Source organism: Eumetopias jubatus, unplaced genomic scaffold, assembly GCF_037043125.1.
Source record: "Eumetopias jubatus isolate StellerSeaLion01/CBP00866 unplaced genomic scaffold, mEumJub1_p1.0 scaffold_13, whole genome shotgun sequence".
Taxonomy (NCBI): Eukaryota; Metazoa; Chordata; class Mammalia; order Carnivora; family Otariidae; genus Eumetopias; species Eumetopias jubatus.
This window is the reverse complement of record NW_028274819.1, coordinates 16,091,677-16,109,083: the sequence shown is the minus strand read 5'-3', so window position 1 is coordinate 16,109,083 and position 17,407 is coordinate 16,091,677. Positions and strand designations below refer to the sequence as shown.

At 37.8% G+C, this 17,407-nt stretch overlaps 1 protein-coding gene and 1 pseudogene across 1 annotated transcript in view; both read left to right on the top strand.

Annotated features, from left to right (window-relative positions):
- Positions 1 to 17,407, top strand: part of CSTPP1 (centriolar satellite-associated tubulin polyglutamylase complex regulator 1) — a 187,082-nt gene that overhangs the window by 28,731 nt on the left and 140,944 nt on the right. The window lies entirely within an intron of this gene.
- Positions 11,106 to 11,231, top strand: LOC114215459 (U4 spliceosomal RNA; annotated as a pseudogene).

Here is a 17,407-nt window from a genome sequence, read left to right as displayed (position 1 = left end):
AACAGAATAAATTGACTGTGTGTGCCCAGCACTATGGTTAATACTGCAAAAGACCTATAAGGGATATAATACAGACCCCTCCTCCTGTAGTTCTTAGTGAATGGGGTCATCATATTCCCAAATGCCCAAGAAAGGAACCCAGAAACCATCCTAAATTCCCTCTCATCTTTTCTCATATCCAATCAATTATCAATTTCTGTTGGTTATCCCTCTTTTGTTTTGATCTGTCATACTCATCGTTACTTCCCTAATTCAGGTCTTTGTTATTTCTGGCCTAGACTCTTCAGCAGCTGCTTGTCTTGGATCCGTACTTCTGTACTTGTATCTATGCATTTCTCCCCCCAGTTCTTCCACAGTGCTGCCACAGGGAGCTTTCAGAAGTAGTAGTCTGATGGTCACTTTCTTGCTTGAAATCCTTCAATGGTTTCCCAAAATCTGTGCTTTTTGTAAGACCCTTCATAATGATGATGCTGTCTAGACTTATCTTTTAGCAAAACTGAACTATTTTTAGCTTTTCAGACCCACCATGCAAATATGAAAAATACCTTCATCCTTCTGCCTGTGCTATGTCTCTATTGAATGTCCTCCCTCTGCTTGTTCATGTGCTAAATACTTTCACATCCTTTCTCAGCTTAAATGTTCCTCCTTCTTTTAAACTCTTTCTCCAAGGCAACAAAGCTGCTCTTACTCTTTATACTTTTTACATCCCTCCTTTATAACAATTATTATACTATATTATAATTGTTAATTTGTATGTCTGCTTCTCCAAATAGATGGTAAGCTGCTCAAGGACGAAGACCATGCTTAGGTATTAAATAATTATTAAAAAATAAAGGAATGTCCTCAATTGTATTGTAATGTAGTTGAGGACACTAACAGATGAAATAAGTGTGACATGCTGAGTCCGTGTGTGATCAAGTGCTATGTGATAAGTAATAGGAGTTCAGGAAAAAAAGGAGATCACTAGAGACTGGACAAATTAGGGAAGGAATCAAAGAGAATATATCTCCAGTAGGGAGATAGCACAGTGATTTGGGCCAGGAAAACTAAAAATTCTAGGGACATATTTTTACGTTCTGCAGTGTTTGTATAAAGAAATATTTATAGGGGTGCCTGGCTGGCTCAGTCGGTAGAGCATGAAACTCTTAGTCTTAGTCTCAGGGTTGTGAGTTCAGGACCCACCTTGGGTGTGGAGCCTACTTTAAATAAATAAATAAATAAATAAATAAATTTATAATGTCAAAACAAAGTACTACATTAAATTTTGAAAAAATATAATATTAAGTAAACCAAAAAGAAAAGAAAAATGAGAAAGAAAAAAAAACCTCGAAAATACAAGGGATATACTGGTTTAATTTGGAAGTCTCTTATCTATAAATATCTTTAGTTCCTTTTACCTTAGTTTTTTTTTCATCTCTGAGGAAATCAAAGTCCCATTGTATAAATGCTTTATTAATACTACTGTATCACTTACAAGAATCGGCATTGTCTCTGGAATATTATTCAGCCATGAAGAAGAATAAAATCTTTCCATTTGCAACAACGTGGATGGAGCTAGAGAGTATAAGGCTAACCAAAATAAGTCAGTCAGAGAAAGACAAATACCATATGATTTCACTCATATGTGGAATTTAAGAAACAAAACAAAGGGGAAAAAAAGAGAGAGAGACAAATCAAGAAACAGCCTCTTAACTATAAAGATCAAACTGATGGTTACCGGAGGGGAGGGGGGGTGGAAGAATGGGTTAAATAGGTGATGGGGTTAATGAGGGCACTTTGAATGGGCACAGGATGATATATGGAAGTGTTGAATCACCATACTGTACACCTGAAACTAATGTGTCACTGTATGTTAACTATACTGAAATTACAATAAAAAAAAGAAAATTACTTAAGAAAAAGAAAAGAAAAAGTGGGCAAAGAATTTGAATAGGACTTTCTCAGTAGACGACTGAGAAGACGTGGCTAATAACCACATGAAAAAGTGCCCAATATTATAATCACCAAAGAAATGCAAACCAAAGCCCTTAGGTACCACTTTAAACTCACTAAGATGGCTAAAATAAAAAAGATGGGCAATAACAAGTATTGGCAAGGATGTGGAGAAATTATACCCTCATACATGTCTGGTAGGATTATAGAATGATTCAGGCACTTTTGAAAACAGTTTGACAATAAAACATACAGTTACCATATGATCGGCACTTCCACTCTTAAATATATGCCCATGAGAATGAAAAACGTTCACACAAAAATCTATACACAAATATTCATAGTGACATTGTTCATAATAGCCAAAAGGTGAATACAACTGATGGATGGATAAACAAAAGGTGGTAAATTCATAGAATGAAATGTATTCGGTAAGAAAAAGAATGAAGTATTGAGATGAACCTCAAAAACGTGATGCTAAGTGAAAGAAGCCAGTCACAAGAGGCCATATTTTATGATTTCATTTATAGAAAATGTCCAGACTAGGCAGATCAGTAGAGACAAAAAGGAGATGAATAGTTTTCAGGGGCTGGGAGAAGAAGGCATAAGAAGTGACTACTAATGGGTACTTGTTTTGGAGGTTTGAAGAAATGAAGACATTAAGTAGTGGGAATGGTTGCATGACTCTTTGAGTATACTAAAAACTGTTGAATTGTATGTGTTAAAGGGGTGGATTTTATGGTAAGTGAATTATATCTCAATAAGGCTATTATTAAAAGAAAAGAATCCTCTGGGGTGCCTGCTGGCTCAGTCAGTGGGGCATGTGACTCTTGATCTTGGAGTCATGAGTTCAAGCCCCATGTTGGGGGTAGGGTTTACTTAATAAAAAAAAAGAAGAAGAGAAAAAGGGATCTGCATTTTCGCAACCTGCAATCTTTTTAACTGTGCACATACACAGTATTAATATATGCTTATATATACATGCTTAATGTGCAATATACATAATATGCATATATGCATATGCATTGACTGGGTAACACATTCAGAGGTTCAAAAAATATATAATAAGGCGTACCTTGAGTGGAATTGTTTCCACCCTGTCCCAGTTTACCCCTTTCTTCCTCTCCTGTGTTCTGTAGACAACTGCTTTTATTCAACCAGCTCTTTTACTTTTTTTTTTAAAGATTTTATTTTTCAAGTAATCTCTACCCCCAGTGTGGGGCTTGAACTCATAACCTGAGATCAAGAGTCCCAGGCTCTTCTGACTGAGCCAGCCAGGTGCCCCTCAACCAGCTCTTTTAAACCTATAGGATGTGATTATGTTTTTGGTTCTCCCGAGTTTCCAGTACTGCTGAGCTTTGCCACTTTTTTCCCCTGAAATGACCTCTTTCTTTATTTTTTCTAAAATACATTCTTGTTCTGCCTTTATCTTAAAGGCATGTAATAATTTGCCTCCTTTGGTTGTCTCCAAATTAAGGTTTCAGCATAATTCACTAGTCTGATTATCAGTACTTAGATTATCTTCTAGCCAACCATTATATTAAATAAAGGTAACACTTTCTTTATAATACCTATTATCACTTATCATAGCTCAAGAAAAAATTTATTTATTATTTTTCCTGGATTATGATTGGCACCAGAGACCTGAATAGACTATCAGTAGAATAGAAGAAGCCTGAATAATATAATTTGACTATTCTATTTAGAAGTTTAGGTCCGTTCAGGGAGTATGAAAATATATTTAAAAATAATTTAGTTTTGCCCTGACTTATTTTCCTTGCTTTGTACAAAGAAAAACTTTGGCAATGTGGGAATAGATGGAAATATGGAGAACTTCAGAGCTACATTTGAGCAAGCCCAGGTACTTTCCATCGAATCAAGAGTGAAAAGAATGAGGAAAGACTTCAATTTCTTTTTTTTTTTAAGTTTTATTTATTTAAGTCATCTCTACATCCCATGTGGGGCTCAAACTCACAACCCCAAGATCAAGTCGCATGCTCTTCCAACTGAGCCAGCCAGACGCCCCAGTGAGACAGCCAGGCGCCCCTTCAATTTCTTTATCTATAAAATGATGGTAGTTAAATGATATGATCTTAAAATCCTTCCACTCCTTAAGCTTGTGCAATTCAGGAGCAGTGGTGAGAATAGTAATGAAGTGATTGGCTACTGGTTCCAAGTTTAGTACAACCAAGAGAGGCCAGTGGAACAATCTGTGGGAGGCCCTAAGTGATTTCAAATCCTGTTGAAGAGGAATAGTGTGTTCACTAGTGGAAATGGAGGAGGAAATGGAATTTTTGGGTCAGGGGATTTGATGGGCCATAGTTGTGAAAGAAAGCCCACCATGTGCTCCTGGGAAGAAAGATGTGGGTTCTGGGTTGGTTTGTTCATTTGTTTTTTTAACATGTAGGTCATAAACTCTCAGGGGAGCTATAGATGAACCTTAGGAGTGTCTCAAATCCTCTAAATTATGCACAACATATTAAATTATATCTATTTTTCTGTGAGAAAGTATTTGCAGCTCTAAGTAGATTCTTATCATAACCTAACAAAAAAAGCCATTCACTCTTAAAAATGAACGATAAAGACTCCTAATGATTAAAATGGAGAAAGAGGTACACCTCAGTGGCCTTGCAGTGGGTGAATATGGTCATTGTGATATTTTCAGAGTCAGCTAGGTGTCAGTCACAAGACCCAGAAGTAAGGAATGAGAAAAATGTATAGAAAGAAACAGAATTTGCCATCAGGCAGCTTTGAGTCTTGGCCTGCCACTATTAGCTGTGTGACCTTGGGCAAGTGTATAACCTCAGGAAGGCTCAGTCTCCTCGGCTGTAAAATGGGGCTAATAAGTATCTACCTTAACTGGTGGTTGTGAAGATAAAATGAGACAACACAGATTGAACACGTAAGACAGTGCTTGGCACATCGTAGGTAAACCTCTCCCCTCACAGGTTTTATATTTTGTGTGTCTGGTCCTCAGTAAGTCCATCTGCAGAGAACTACTCAGTGATGTTCACACTCAAGATCATATCTTATTAAGTGGTCAGTTTAGAGGTTCTTTCCCATACAGATTTGCCAGCCGGGTGTGTAAAAAACCCACGTTGGACTGGTTGCCTGGCAGCACGTGGCCCTGAGCGGCAGTACATGGCTTGCATTGTAATGTCATCAGGGCGGGGGCCAGCTGGCTGAACAGCACTACCACATGAGCTAGGGACTCCATTCCTCAACAAAACAGCAGCCCGCTCTAGGGTTAACAGAAAATGACAAACCAGGCATGGATGAGGGAGGCGCCAGCAGAGCAGCGGGATGTCCTTTGATTTGCTTCTGTTATTTGCATGTCTTTCTTGTGATGTCTGTGAAATGTTCAGAATGACAAAGTTTTTAGAAGACCTGCTGACTCCGCCTGAAAAATGTGAAAACCTCCCGTTTAGAGACCTATTATGTCCAGCTAGCCTGCATTTTCTATATCTTTTTCTTCATTTTTTATTAATGCAAACATTTGCATGAAGACAGAACCTTTGTTTCGTAGAGTTCATCTGCCCCTGCTGCTTACAGGCCCTGCCATGCGAGAGCACAACAGAACCTTTGTTACGCTTTCAGCAAAGCTGTTTATGAACGGTGGCTTACTGAGGACTGCTTCCTGTGCTGTGTGCTTCCATTTTGTCTAAAAAGAAAAAAGAAAATAGTTCTTAGGAGTGAAAAGAATTTGGACTTTCTTTTATTCAAGTCTTGGATGTTGAAATGACAAGTAGCCCCCAAATTTGTGAGGAACTGGTAATTGCATCGAATGCATTTTTTCACTTTACCTTGGACATAATGAGGCCCTTAGTAACAATGGAAGGAGCAAATGCTTTCTCATTGGAATAGAGGGAAGGAACAGTAAAAAGGCAACAGAAAGGGGCTGAGAACGGGACAAAAGTGGCTTCCTGTAAGAACCCTAATATTGTAGCAGAATGTGTTTTGGTACTTAAGTGTTTCCCACCTGGGAGGCACAATCCTGAAGTGGTTGAGTTGAATAAAGAATAGCACCACAGTGTATAAATAGTGATACAGTTTATGTATTCATTCAGTAAATATTTGAATGACTGGTATGTGGAAGACACTGAATGGTCCTGAGTGTTAAAAGGGATAAAAGATAAATGAGTCATGGTAACAGTCTGTAAGGAGTTGGAAGTCTAACAAAAAAGATAACACATGTGTAACAGAAATAACTCTGTATCAAGGTAGACAGTGCCATTGGAGATATTTAAAATAGGTGTTTAGGGAGTTCAGGAAAAAAAAGATTGCTTCTGGGTAGGAGAGAATCAGGGAAAGCTTCGTGAAGAAGGTGGTATTTGACTTGAGCCTGGCAGGAAAGGTAGGCTTGGACATTGCAACGTAGCCGTGAGTGAGGAGTCAAAAATTATGTTGGTCTGGTAGAATAGATCCCAAAGTATATTTTTATAGGGTATTTTGGTGTTTGACACTGGTGATTTAGATGATATGGTAAGTGTTGGCATGAGTTTTCTGTGTAATCTAAATTAGGGCCGGTCTAGCCTACGCTGTTCCAGTCATTCACCCCATCACTTTTGTGCACTTTGGCCTAGGCCTCTGGAGCATCTATAAATAACTACATAGCATCTTTACTTTCATAACAAAAATAGAAACTCAAAGGGATTATTGGGCATTATTACAGCCATATCCCATAAGCAGGGTGTAGACATAGTTCTGAGTGGGGATTTGACAAGTGAGACTCATGGTTGAAAGAGGCAGTATCAAACAGAAGGGAGAGGATCAGGAACTCTAAGCCTGAGAGTTTTCAGCTACTTTATTTATTTATTTACTTTTAAGATTTTATTTATTTATTTGACAGAGAGAGACACAGTGAGAAAGGAAACACAAGCAGGAGGAGTGGGAGAGGGAGAAGCAGGCTTCCTGCTGAGCAGGGAGCCCGATGCGGGGCTCGATCCCAGGACTCCAGGATCATGACCTGAGCCGAAGGCAGACGCTTAACAGCTGAGCCACCCAGGGGCCCCTCAGCTACTTTAAATTAGAACTCACTTCTGTATCTTTCTGCCATTAAACTAAATGAGGTCCTGTTAGTGTTATATAAGTTGTTAATTTTTTTGAAATGGTTTGAATATAAAATGACAAGTAATTGATAAGGTACTGCATTAGCACCTTGTTGCATTAATACTACTAATCTGTATATTCATAGTTAATTGCATATTACCAAATATAATTGCTAATAATTTGTAAAGGCATGGTTTTCCCCAAAGGCTACAACTTTTGATGACTATATAGCACAATTAATTTTTGCCTTGTAGCTTAAATTTCTTTTAAAGATTTATTTATTTATTTTAGAGAGAGAGAGCACGAGCAGGAGGGGCAGAGGGAGAAGGAGAGAGAACCTCGAGCAGACTCCGTGCTGAGCTCGGAGCCCAACATGGGGCTTGATCTCACAACCCTGAGATCACAACCTGAGGTGAAACCAGGAGTCAGACGCTTAACTGACTGCGCCCCTTGCCTTGTAACTTTAATACTCCCCTACCTGACATGACATTAAGAGTGGCACTTGATTTACTCCATGTTTGCCAATTTATAGGGTTTTATTTAACCTGTGGTACCTTCTGGAAAATAGTTCTATGACTGTTTATGGAGTTGATTTGATAACAGTGCTGCTCTATGAGTGACTATTTTTGCAAAGCTATAGTAATGACAGTTATTACTTGGTTCTTCATGTGTCCAATAGATTGTAACTGTAGGACACTTAAGTGCCACTTCGGATTTCTCTGACATTCATTGAGTACATTTTGTTATGGTCAGCTAGCTGAGTGCTTTAAGTTTGGATCTCTGTAAAAGCCTCCTTAAAATTTTTTTTTATTTTCTGTGGCTTCTGGCACTTGAAATTACAAGACTCCAACCTACTAATTCTTTTTTTTTTTTTTAAGATTTTTATTTATTTATTTATTTGACACACAGAGAGAGAGCGCGCACAAGCAGGGGGAATGGCAGGCAGAGGGAGGAGCAGGCTTCCACCCGAGCAGAGAGCCTGATGCGGGGCTGGATCCCAGCACCCCTGGACCATGACCTGAGCCGAAGGCAGATGCCCAACCAACTGAGCCACCCAGGGGCCCCTCCAACCTACTAATTTTATATTATGAGATTTACACTAGAAATACTGAAGAAATAGGATTTAAGTACTTAGCCTTCATTGATATCCCCAGAATATCAAAAATCACCAGTTTGAGGAAGAAGGGAAGAAGGAAGGATGAATGGCTGACTAGCGAATGTTTGAATATCAAAGCACGCAGCTTCGTCCAGCTGTAAACTTGTACAAGATCCCCACTGGTGGAGGGAAGTGAGCTTCAGTTTTTCATCCTCCACTTTGCATAAAGATCTTTAGTGACCTCTTGTTTTCTGGTTGCCACAGGTGATGTTAACATATGTGTAATGCTTTGTTTGCCCTCAGCATGTCTTTTAGTATTTGAGTTTGACTAGCTGTGTAGCAGCAACGTGGTGGTTTGGATGCCGAAATGCATTGTATTAGTTTTGTCTGTTTTATAATTAACTATTAATGTAAAAGAGCTTTCCTTATTTGTAACTCTGTCCTTAGAAAAGTCCACTTGACATATGTCTTGTGGCATAGCTGTTTTTTTTTAAGATTTTATTTATTTATTTGAGAGAGAAAGCACAAGCAGGGGGAGGGGCAGTGGGAGAGGGAGAGGCAGACTCCCCCACCGAGCAGGGAGCTGGATGCAGCGCTCGATCCCAGGACCCTGGGATCATGACCTGAGCTGAAGGCAGACACTTAACCAACTGAGCCACCCAGGCACCCCATGGCATAGTTCTTTAAGGGCTATGATATAGTGCAGTCCTGACCTAAGCCTGGATTCAAATCCTGTCTCTGCTACTCACCAGACCATTAACATTTAGGTAAATTACATATCTGAGTTTTCCTTTTTTTCAACTGTAGAATGGAGATAAAAGCAAAGTACCCATCTCATAAGTCTGTTGCGAGAATTAAATGAATTAATGCCCATAAAATGCTTAGAAGGCTGTCTTGCACAGAGAGCTTAATAAATGTTAGCTGTTGTTATTATTATATTTATAGGTTTAACTACCATTAAGCAAACCCCGTAATGATCAAGAGCTATTGAAGGAGGGAAGCCTCCTACATTTATATCAAGGATGTTTATCAGGATATTCATATGCAATGTGTGATTCACTTACAATTTTTTCTGGGCACCCAAAGTTAAACTTGACACACAGCTGTTTTATATTTGGAGCTAGTTAATGTGTGAAGAGGCCTGATTTGGGGTTAACACTTTTACTTTATTTTTCTCTAGTCTAAGTTTTAAATTTCTTTTTATATTATGCTCACTATTTTAATTGTGAATTCATGATTTGATAAAGGACACAATTACTTAAAGATCATACTAGAAAAAATATAATAGGTTTATACACTTGGAGGAGAGGGCCTGTCTGAACTATACACAAAGCACAAAAGCCACAGTAAAATACTTTTGACTGTATCAACAGTTAAGATGTCTGTACAATGAAAGATACCACAAACAAATTAAAAGAAAAGCCATTAGGTAGATACATATATTTGCAAAATATATAGGATTAGAAAAAAAACCTACAAATCAAGGAGAAGAAAAAAGAACCAGAGAGGAAAATGGGCAAAGGATACTAGTAGATTATTCACAGAAGAAATACAAATAAACATGAAAATATGCTTAACTTTATTTGTACTTAAGACTAAAATTAAAACAACAGTGAAAAGCTATTTTATAGCTGTTAAATTGGCAAAATTACAAAGTCTTAGACCAAGGATAGTGAAAACAGATATTCTTATGCCTGGGAAGAGTAAATTGGAATAACCCTTTGTGAAGCAATTGTGTATCTCGAAGCAGACATGAAGATGTGGAGAAAAGGGAACACTTGTGCATTGCTGGTGGGATTGTAAACTGGTATAGCCACTATGGAAGACAGCGTGGAGGATCTTAAAAAAATTAAAAATAGAACTACCATATGATCCAGCAATTCCACTTCTGGGAATATATCCAAAGGAAATGAAAACACTAAATCGAAAAGATATCTACACCCCAGTGTTCACTGCAGCATCATTTACAATAGTCAAGACATGGAAACAACCTAAGTGTCCATCGATGGATGAATGGATAAAGAAGTTGTGGTGTGTATATATAATGGAATGTTATCCAGCCACAAAAAATGAGGAAATCCTACCATTTGTAACAACATGGATGGATCTTGAAGGCATTATGCTAAGTGAAATAAGTCGGAGAAAGATACTGTTTGATTTCACTTATATATGGAATCTAAAAACAAACAACAAACAAAAACCCAAACTCACTGAAGAAAAGATCAGACATGTGGTTGCCAGAGGCGAAGGGGGAGAGGAAATTAGAGGAAGCTGGTGGAGAGGCAGGGTGCGGATTTCCAGTTATAAGATAAATGAGTACTGAGAAGGTAACCTATAGCATAATGACTGTGGTTACCACTGGTGTATGATACATGGGAAAGTGAGTAAGAGAGTAAATCCTAAGAGTTCTCATCACAAGGAGAAAAATGTTTTTTCTTCTTTCTTTTCTTTTTTATTTTATCTATATGGTGAATGTTAGCAGAACCTATTGTGATAATCATTTCACAATATATGTAAATCAAACCATCATGCTGTATGCCTTATATGATGATGTTTGTCAATTATTTCTTAATAAAGCTGGAAAAAAACCCACGAAGATGTGTGCGTCCTATGGCATGCCAATTCCATAGAAAAACTCTTCCACACATGCACAGGGAAACATGTATAAGAATGTTCAACACAGCAAGGTTTGCTATAATGAAAATATGGAAACAGCCTAAATATTTATCAATAGAGAAATATTTGCCATTGAGAAATACTGCAAGGGTAAGTTGGTTCCATATCATTTTAGAAAAGATCTCCAGACATGGTTGAGTGAAAAAACCAAGGTTAAGAAAAAAGTATATGTCATTTATTTAAAAACAAAACTGAACCAAGCTCACAAATTACATATTTCTATATTTTTTAAAGTATGCGTACCAAACTGACAACTGTTACCAATGGGAACTGGGATTGGTTTTTAACTTTTTCTGTACTGTTTGAATCTTTAAAAATAAGTACATGTGTAATTAGAAATAAACATTTTTTTAGCTTTGCGCAGTGGCAGTATCGTAGCCAATGAGGTTTATCTGAGGCGCGATTATTGCTAATAGAGATAAACATTTTTTTTACAATTTAAAGATCATATAAATACTTTTAACCTGATTTACCAATTTAAGCTTCTTTTCTAGTATTTACATGGATAGCCAGCAATTTCTAGCTAATACAGTATAAAATGGGACACATTGTAGGGTTTTGGATTTTTCTTATGTTTTGCTTTTGTTTTTGTTTTTGAGAGGTTGTAGGTTACAGTGGAAGGACATAGGCTCTGGAGTAAAATCTAAGTTTAAATCCTAGATCAGCCATTTATTAAGATTTTAGCAGGTTCCTTAACCTCTCTGAGCTTCAAAAAAGTCTATTACTTACCTCATTGAGTTGTATAAGGATTACATGTGCTGGTTTTCCTCATTTCCCATTTCCTTTGGTCAGAGGAAATTGGCCTAGTGTGGTCTAAGATCAAAGATGGTCTTCTATGGGTGATAAAATATTTCACCAGAATATGCCATATCCCTGGATTGGGACATACAAGTAAAAATGGAGGTTGTAAATAATTAATTTTAGAGGTCTATTAACTTTTTAAACCAGTAAGCTATCTATTTGTTCTTCACAAGATCAAATCAATTCATGTTAGTGATTTATAAATGATCTTGAACTTGAAGCTTCTAAACAGTTTATATGTCAAATTGTTTGGTTAACAGGGTTACTTTTCTTATCTCAGAGAACAGCCTTAATTTAATTCAACCATTTGTGCCAGCCAGCATCTGAATTTCAAGAGGCTTCAAAGACTAAAATGTGTCTCAGAAGGAGCCTGGCAAGGGAGGAAAAAGCGAGATTTAAAGTTGAATATATGTATATATTATGCTTTTCACTTACACTGCTGTTGCTTTTCTGTGTGTCTATTAATATCACGTAGTAATTCATATGAATATTTTTCTAGTGAGACCTGTTTATTCTAGTATAGGGACTCTGTATTAAATAATAATAATAAAATGAATGGTCTAATTAATGTAGGTGGAAATTCTAGGCCCCTCAAGCAATAATTTCCAAACAGGACCCTTTATTTGATTGCAAAACAAACAAGCTAATACTTTGATGGTATTTATGCTTGGGAAGAGAGTTGAAAAGAAATAGTTCTGGACTTTCCCCATGTAAATTAGAGCCTCCTGAGTAATTAGCAGTTAATAAGTGAATGCTTCCTACAGGTTTAAAGGTTATATCTGAAATGGGCATACACTTATGTGTATTATATACATGTAACGTTTATATAGCCCAGGAATCCTTGAAGATAATCTGTAAACATCCTTGGTTGGATGAGCAGAACTTTAAATAAGGGAGTGGGGGGGCTATAGTAAGTTGGTTGCTTGGTGGTTTATTAGTGTTGAAAACCTACTGTCTTCTGCGTTTTGCAATGTCTGGGAGTGGTACATAGTAATAACTGTAGTAATAACAACAATAATAAAAATCATCGCTAATATTTATTGCATACTTAACTATGTGCCAAGCACTATGTCAAGATTATTACATAAATTATTTTATTTAATTCTCACTACAAGCTTAGGTGGTAGGTACTATTCCCCAATTTTATAGAAAAGGGCAGAAAGATTAGGTAACTTGCTTAAAGTTACACCATTCGTAAGTGCCAGAACTAGAAATCAAATCCAGGTCAACCTGACTTCAGAGCCCGTGTTCTTAACCATTGCAAAAAATTGCTGTGTCATTTTAATCTGTAGAATCAGTATGTAGCAATAATAATATAATCATTAGTGTGTTACTTTTTGTATATACCAAATATTTTCCAAAGAAGTAGTTTATTATTAGTCATATCATTCCTAGTATCATACCCATTTTATAGCAGGAGTGACTGTGGTATACAGAGATTAAGCAATCAGCAGGAGGCCATTACACAGAACCAAGAAGTTTCTGATCCACATTGCCTTTATTTGAGAGGTTCATATAACGATCATACAGTGTTACTTATACTTCACTTAGATTTTTCAGTGTAGCATGTTGAAGTTATAAGTGATCTCAGAGAGCAATACTATCTGAGCAAGACAGGGACCTTGGGCTGTCGTGTGGATTTCAGAACAATAGAGCCTTATTGGTACATGTTAGAAAAGTTAACCCTGGGCTTGTTGTAAGAATCACGGCAAAGCAGAAGAAGCAAAGTCAATCTGACACGTTTTTTCTTTTCCAAGGAGGGCAACTAAGGTGCCCAGATATCTTCGCCCTCAGGGGTGCAGGTGTGCTGTTTTTATTCTTTAATCATTCACATAAATTAAAGCCTATTCCTTTGCATTTAAAAAATAATATAAAACGACACTCTCCATGTTTTATTGCCAGACAAGAGCTTTGAACTTCTGTCTCATTGAAGTTTGATAAACTGCAAGGATTTTCCAGTGTTGGGTGGTGCCCACAGAGGGAACATTGGACTGATAAGAGCTGCAGGTGAAGGAAACCACCAGAGAGTAGTGGTTAGAGAAAGCTCCTCGAACTTGGCTTGTGGGAAATTCTCTGCAGGGAGGAACTTTTCCCTGCCTTTTCTGGCTCTTCTTAGCTGCTTCCCTTCACCCGCAAATAAAAAGGGCAGCAACGCTTTCTGTTTTCACATTGTGAACGAGGAATTGGGGGGGGTGAATACTTTGTGGTAGAGTGGTTCTTTATAAGAAACTTTTAAATTTGATGACAAATTCTAACTTCACACAAAATGCTGATTGGCATACACACCTACGCAGGTGGGGACAAGATGTGCCCGTGCATGCGTGCGCACACACACACACATTCACACAGACACAAATGGACCACATTTCTCAGATGATTTTACTATCAACAAATGCCCCTGCCTTTGTGCTCTATGTAAAATAAAGATCATATTTACTGGAAAACTGATTACACAAAGTGTTAATGATGAGGCAGTGTGGTATAGTGTAAGGAGCATGGGTTCTTGGTTTGAGTCTTGACTTTTCCTTTCACTAGCTTGGCTGTGTAATCTTGAGCAAGCTACTTTAATTCTATAAATCTCATTCTCCCATTTGTAAATGGAGGTATGCAAAATATGTATGTATCATAGGATTGTGGCAAAGACTAAAATTACGCATGTTAAGACAATGAGTACAGTATCTGGCATATTGTTCACTAAGTTACACAGGCGCTCCAAATTGTTATCATTATTATGTGTAATACTATTAAACTCTATAAACATCCAATTGGTAGATGAATGTTAAACATAGTCCTTTTTCTTTCTTTCTCTCCCCATGCCCCAACCTTTTTTTGGTGCAAAGTCGCTTTCCAGAAAATTTCTCCTCTTTCCTACCCACAGGAGAACAAAAGTACTTTGATTCTAATTGCTCTGAAAATATTTCTTCCTTAAAGAGCCTTCACATTGACATTTAGTCCCTGAAGTCAGGGAGGAGAAGCAGCAGGATTTGCAACTAAGTAGAGCTCTTTCATTTCTACCATCAAATCAAAACCAAAATCCAAAACACTCCATTCCTGTACTAGCCTTAGGTAGATCTAAGTCAAAGAAAGTCTATCTAGTCCAAGGAAGGAAACTTTTTTTTTTTTTTAAGATTTTTATTTATTTGAGAGAACGCACACAAGCGAGGTAGGGAGCAGAGGGAGAGGAAGAAGTAGACTTCCTGCTGAGCAGGAAGCCCAACACAGGGCTCAATCCCAGGACCCCAGGATCATGACCTGAGTGGAAGGCAGATGCTTACCCGACTGAGCCACCCAGGTGCCCCGGAAGGAATCTTTTCGTAAGACCAGAATAAGTGGGTGGAAAAAGGGAAGGAGAATACAGAGGTGACAGTGTCGCTGATTCTAATGTGAGTTTGGCCATTTTCTTCCCAATTTAATATATATTAAGGTATAAAACAATGAATGCCAGAAATTGGCATGTGATATCTCTTCATTCTCAGTTTTGGCGATTTCTTGAAGAAAGTTTTCCAGTTGGGTGAACTGTTTCTGAAGCACTGACTTTATTTTCACCTCTTTTTTTGGGGGGGGGGGCTAGAGAATGTTTGCGGTGCATTGATACTTATTAGCTTTGGGAAGCACTCATATTGACAGAATAAGTCGCAGAATGTAAACATGTCATTCATCTGGACTTTAGGCCCATGCAAAGGTGGTAAAACCTTAGGTTACCATTGTTAAATGAAAACTCTCCTGAGTACAGCTTGAGTAGATAAACTTATTTGCTTTTTAAGTTTCACTAGACTGCCAGGACTTCAGGAATGGTTTTTTGAAGTACCTATTTTTTTAAGGGGTGGGGGAGGGGCAGAAGGAGAGGGAGAGAATCCCAAGCAGACTCCACGCCCAGTGCAGAGCCTGACACAGGGCTCAATCTCAAAACTCTGAGATCATGACCTGAGCCAAAATCAAGAGTTGGACGCTTAACCAACTGAGCCACCTCAAGGTACCTTGAAGTACCTATTTTTTATAAATTTTAAGTAATTCCTCCATATTTTCCTGAGGGATGAAACTATAAAAGAGACAAATGTCCATCTTGGTAACAACTTTGTGGCATTGCTTTTTGACAAGATACTCATTACTTATGAGGTTTTTTGTTCTCACTGCTCCAGAAGAAAGGTTGTTTTTTTTTTTTAATTTGTTTATTTTTAGATTTTTGGATGGTAAATGGAAATACTGAATTGGAAGTTTCTATGTGAAGTGTGCCAGGATATCACTGTTGTGCCTAAAGATAAAATTCAGGGAAAGGGAACAAGCATTTGTTGGGCACCTGTTATAATGGTAACTCTAGCCTATGTTGTTTATTGAAGTAAACCCCCAATAGACCTTTGAGATAGGCTCTTAAGAATTTATATTATCAAGCAAACCAGGGACTGTAGTATTTTACATGCATTATCTGATTCAACTCTCATAACCCTATGATGTAGGAACTACTAATATTATAATCATGAATAGTGATAGTATCATTATCCACATTTTACAGTGAGGAAATAGGCTTGGAGAGTCATTTGCTCAAAGTCACACAGCTAGGAATTGGTAGCGCTGAGAATGGAACTATGGTCTCTCTGAACTCCAAAGCCCAAGGTCTAAACCAGTGATTTTTTTAAAAGATTTTATTTATTCATTTGCAAGAGAGACAGAGAGAGAACAAGCAGGGGGAGAGGCAGAGGGAGAGGGAGAAGCAGATTCCCCGCTGAGCAAGGAGCCCAATGTGGGACTTGATCCCAGGACCCTGGGATTATGACCCGAACCAAAGGCAGATGCTTAACCATATGAGCCACCCAGGCACCCTAAACCAGTGATTCTTAAACTTCCAGGTACATAAGAAGCATGAAGGATACTTGTTAAAAATTACTGGGCTCCATGAAAAGTACAGCATAGGGAATATAGTCAATAATATTGCAGTAACATTGCATGGTGACAAATGGTGACTACACTTACTGTGGTGAGCATTGAGTAATACGTAGAATTGTCAAAGCACCGTGTTGTACATCTGAAACATGGCATACAATGTTATATTTTAAAGTTTCTAAAAAAAAAACCTTTTTTTTTTTTTAGAATTATTGGGCTCTAGGTAGAAATTTAAGGTCACCAAGTCTGAGATGGTGTCAGATTACAAATCTGTATTTTAACAGGGTATCTCTGGTGATTCAGATCAAGAAGTTGATTGACTGTATTTTGAGAAAGAGCTAAATTATGTTTCTTTCCACACATGATAAAGAAGAAAACAGGTGGAGATTAAATAACTATCCAGGATTAAGCTACCAAAGACAGAGCCATGATTCAAACCAAGGTCTGTCTAATTCTAATACACCCTTTATTACAAGCCCATGATTAATTCACACATTTTCCCATCACAACAAATGCAGAAAATGTGATTTCTGGTAACTCGAGCCACACAGATTTCATGGTCCTAAGGCTAATAATTTATAGCACCATTACTGACATTTTCATTAAATTTCCTTAAACTTTTCCACGACTTTTTTTGTTAAGGAATTGAGTTTTCTTTGCAAGCAGATCATCCACACTTCAGGCATGGCATCACTACTCCCTGGGTTAAGTTTCTGAGACATGCAGAAGTGGAAGAGGGTGGAAGGAGATAGAAAGAAAAGAATTCCCAGGTGTAGCTAAATGGTGCTAAATGGTGCTGAAGCTCCTCACCCTCATTAACGTCACCCTCATCACTGAAATGAAGAGTGAAGCGTTGATATTAATAATAATAGCCAATCAGATGGCAATAGGTCATGTTCTACATTGTCTCCCATTCTGCCCTTTGAGACCATAGCTCAGTTAGGGCCAGCAAGTTTGTGTTGCCTATTCTAGTCC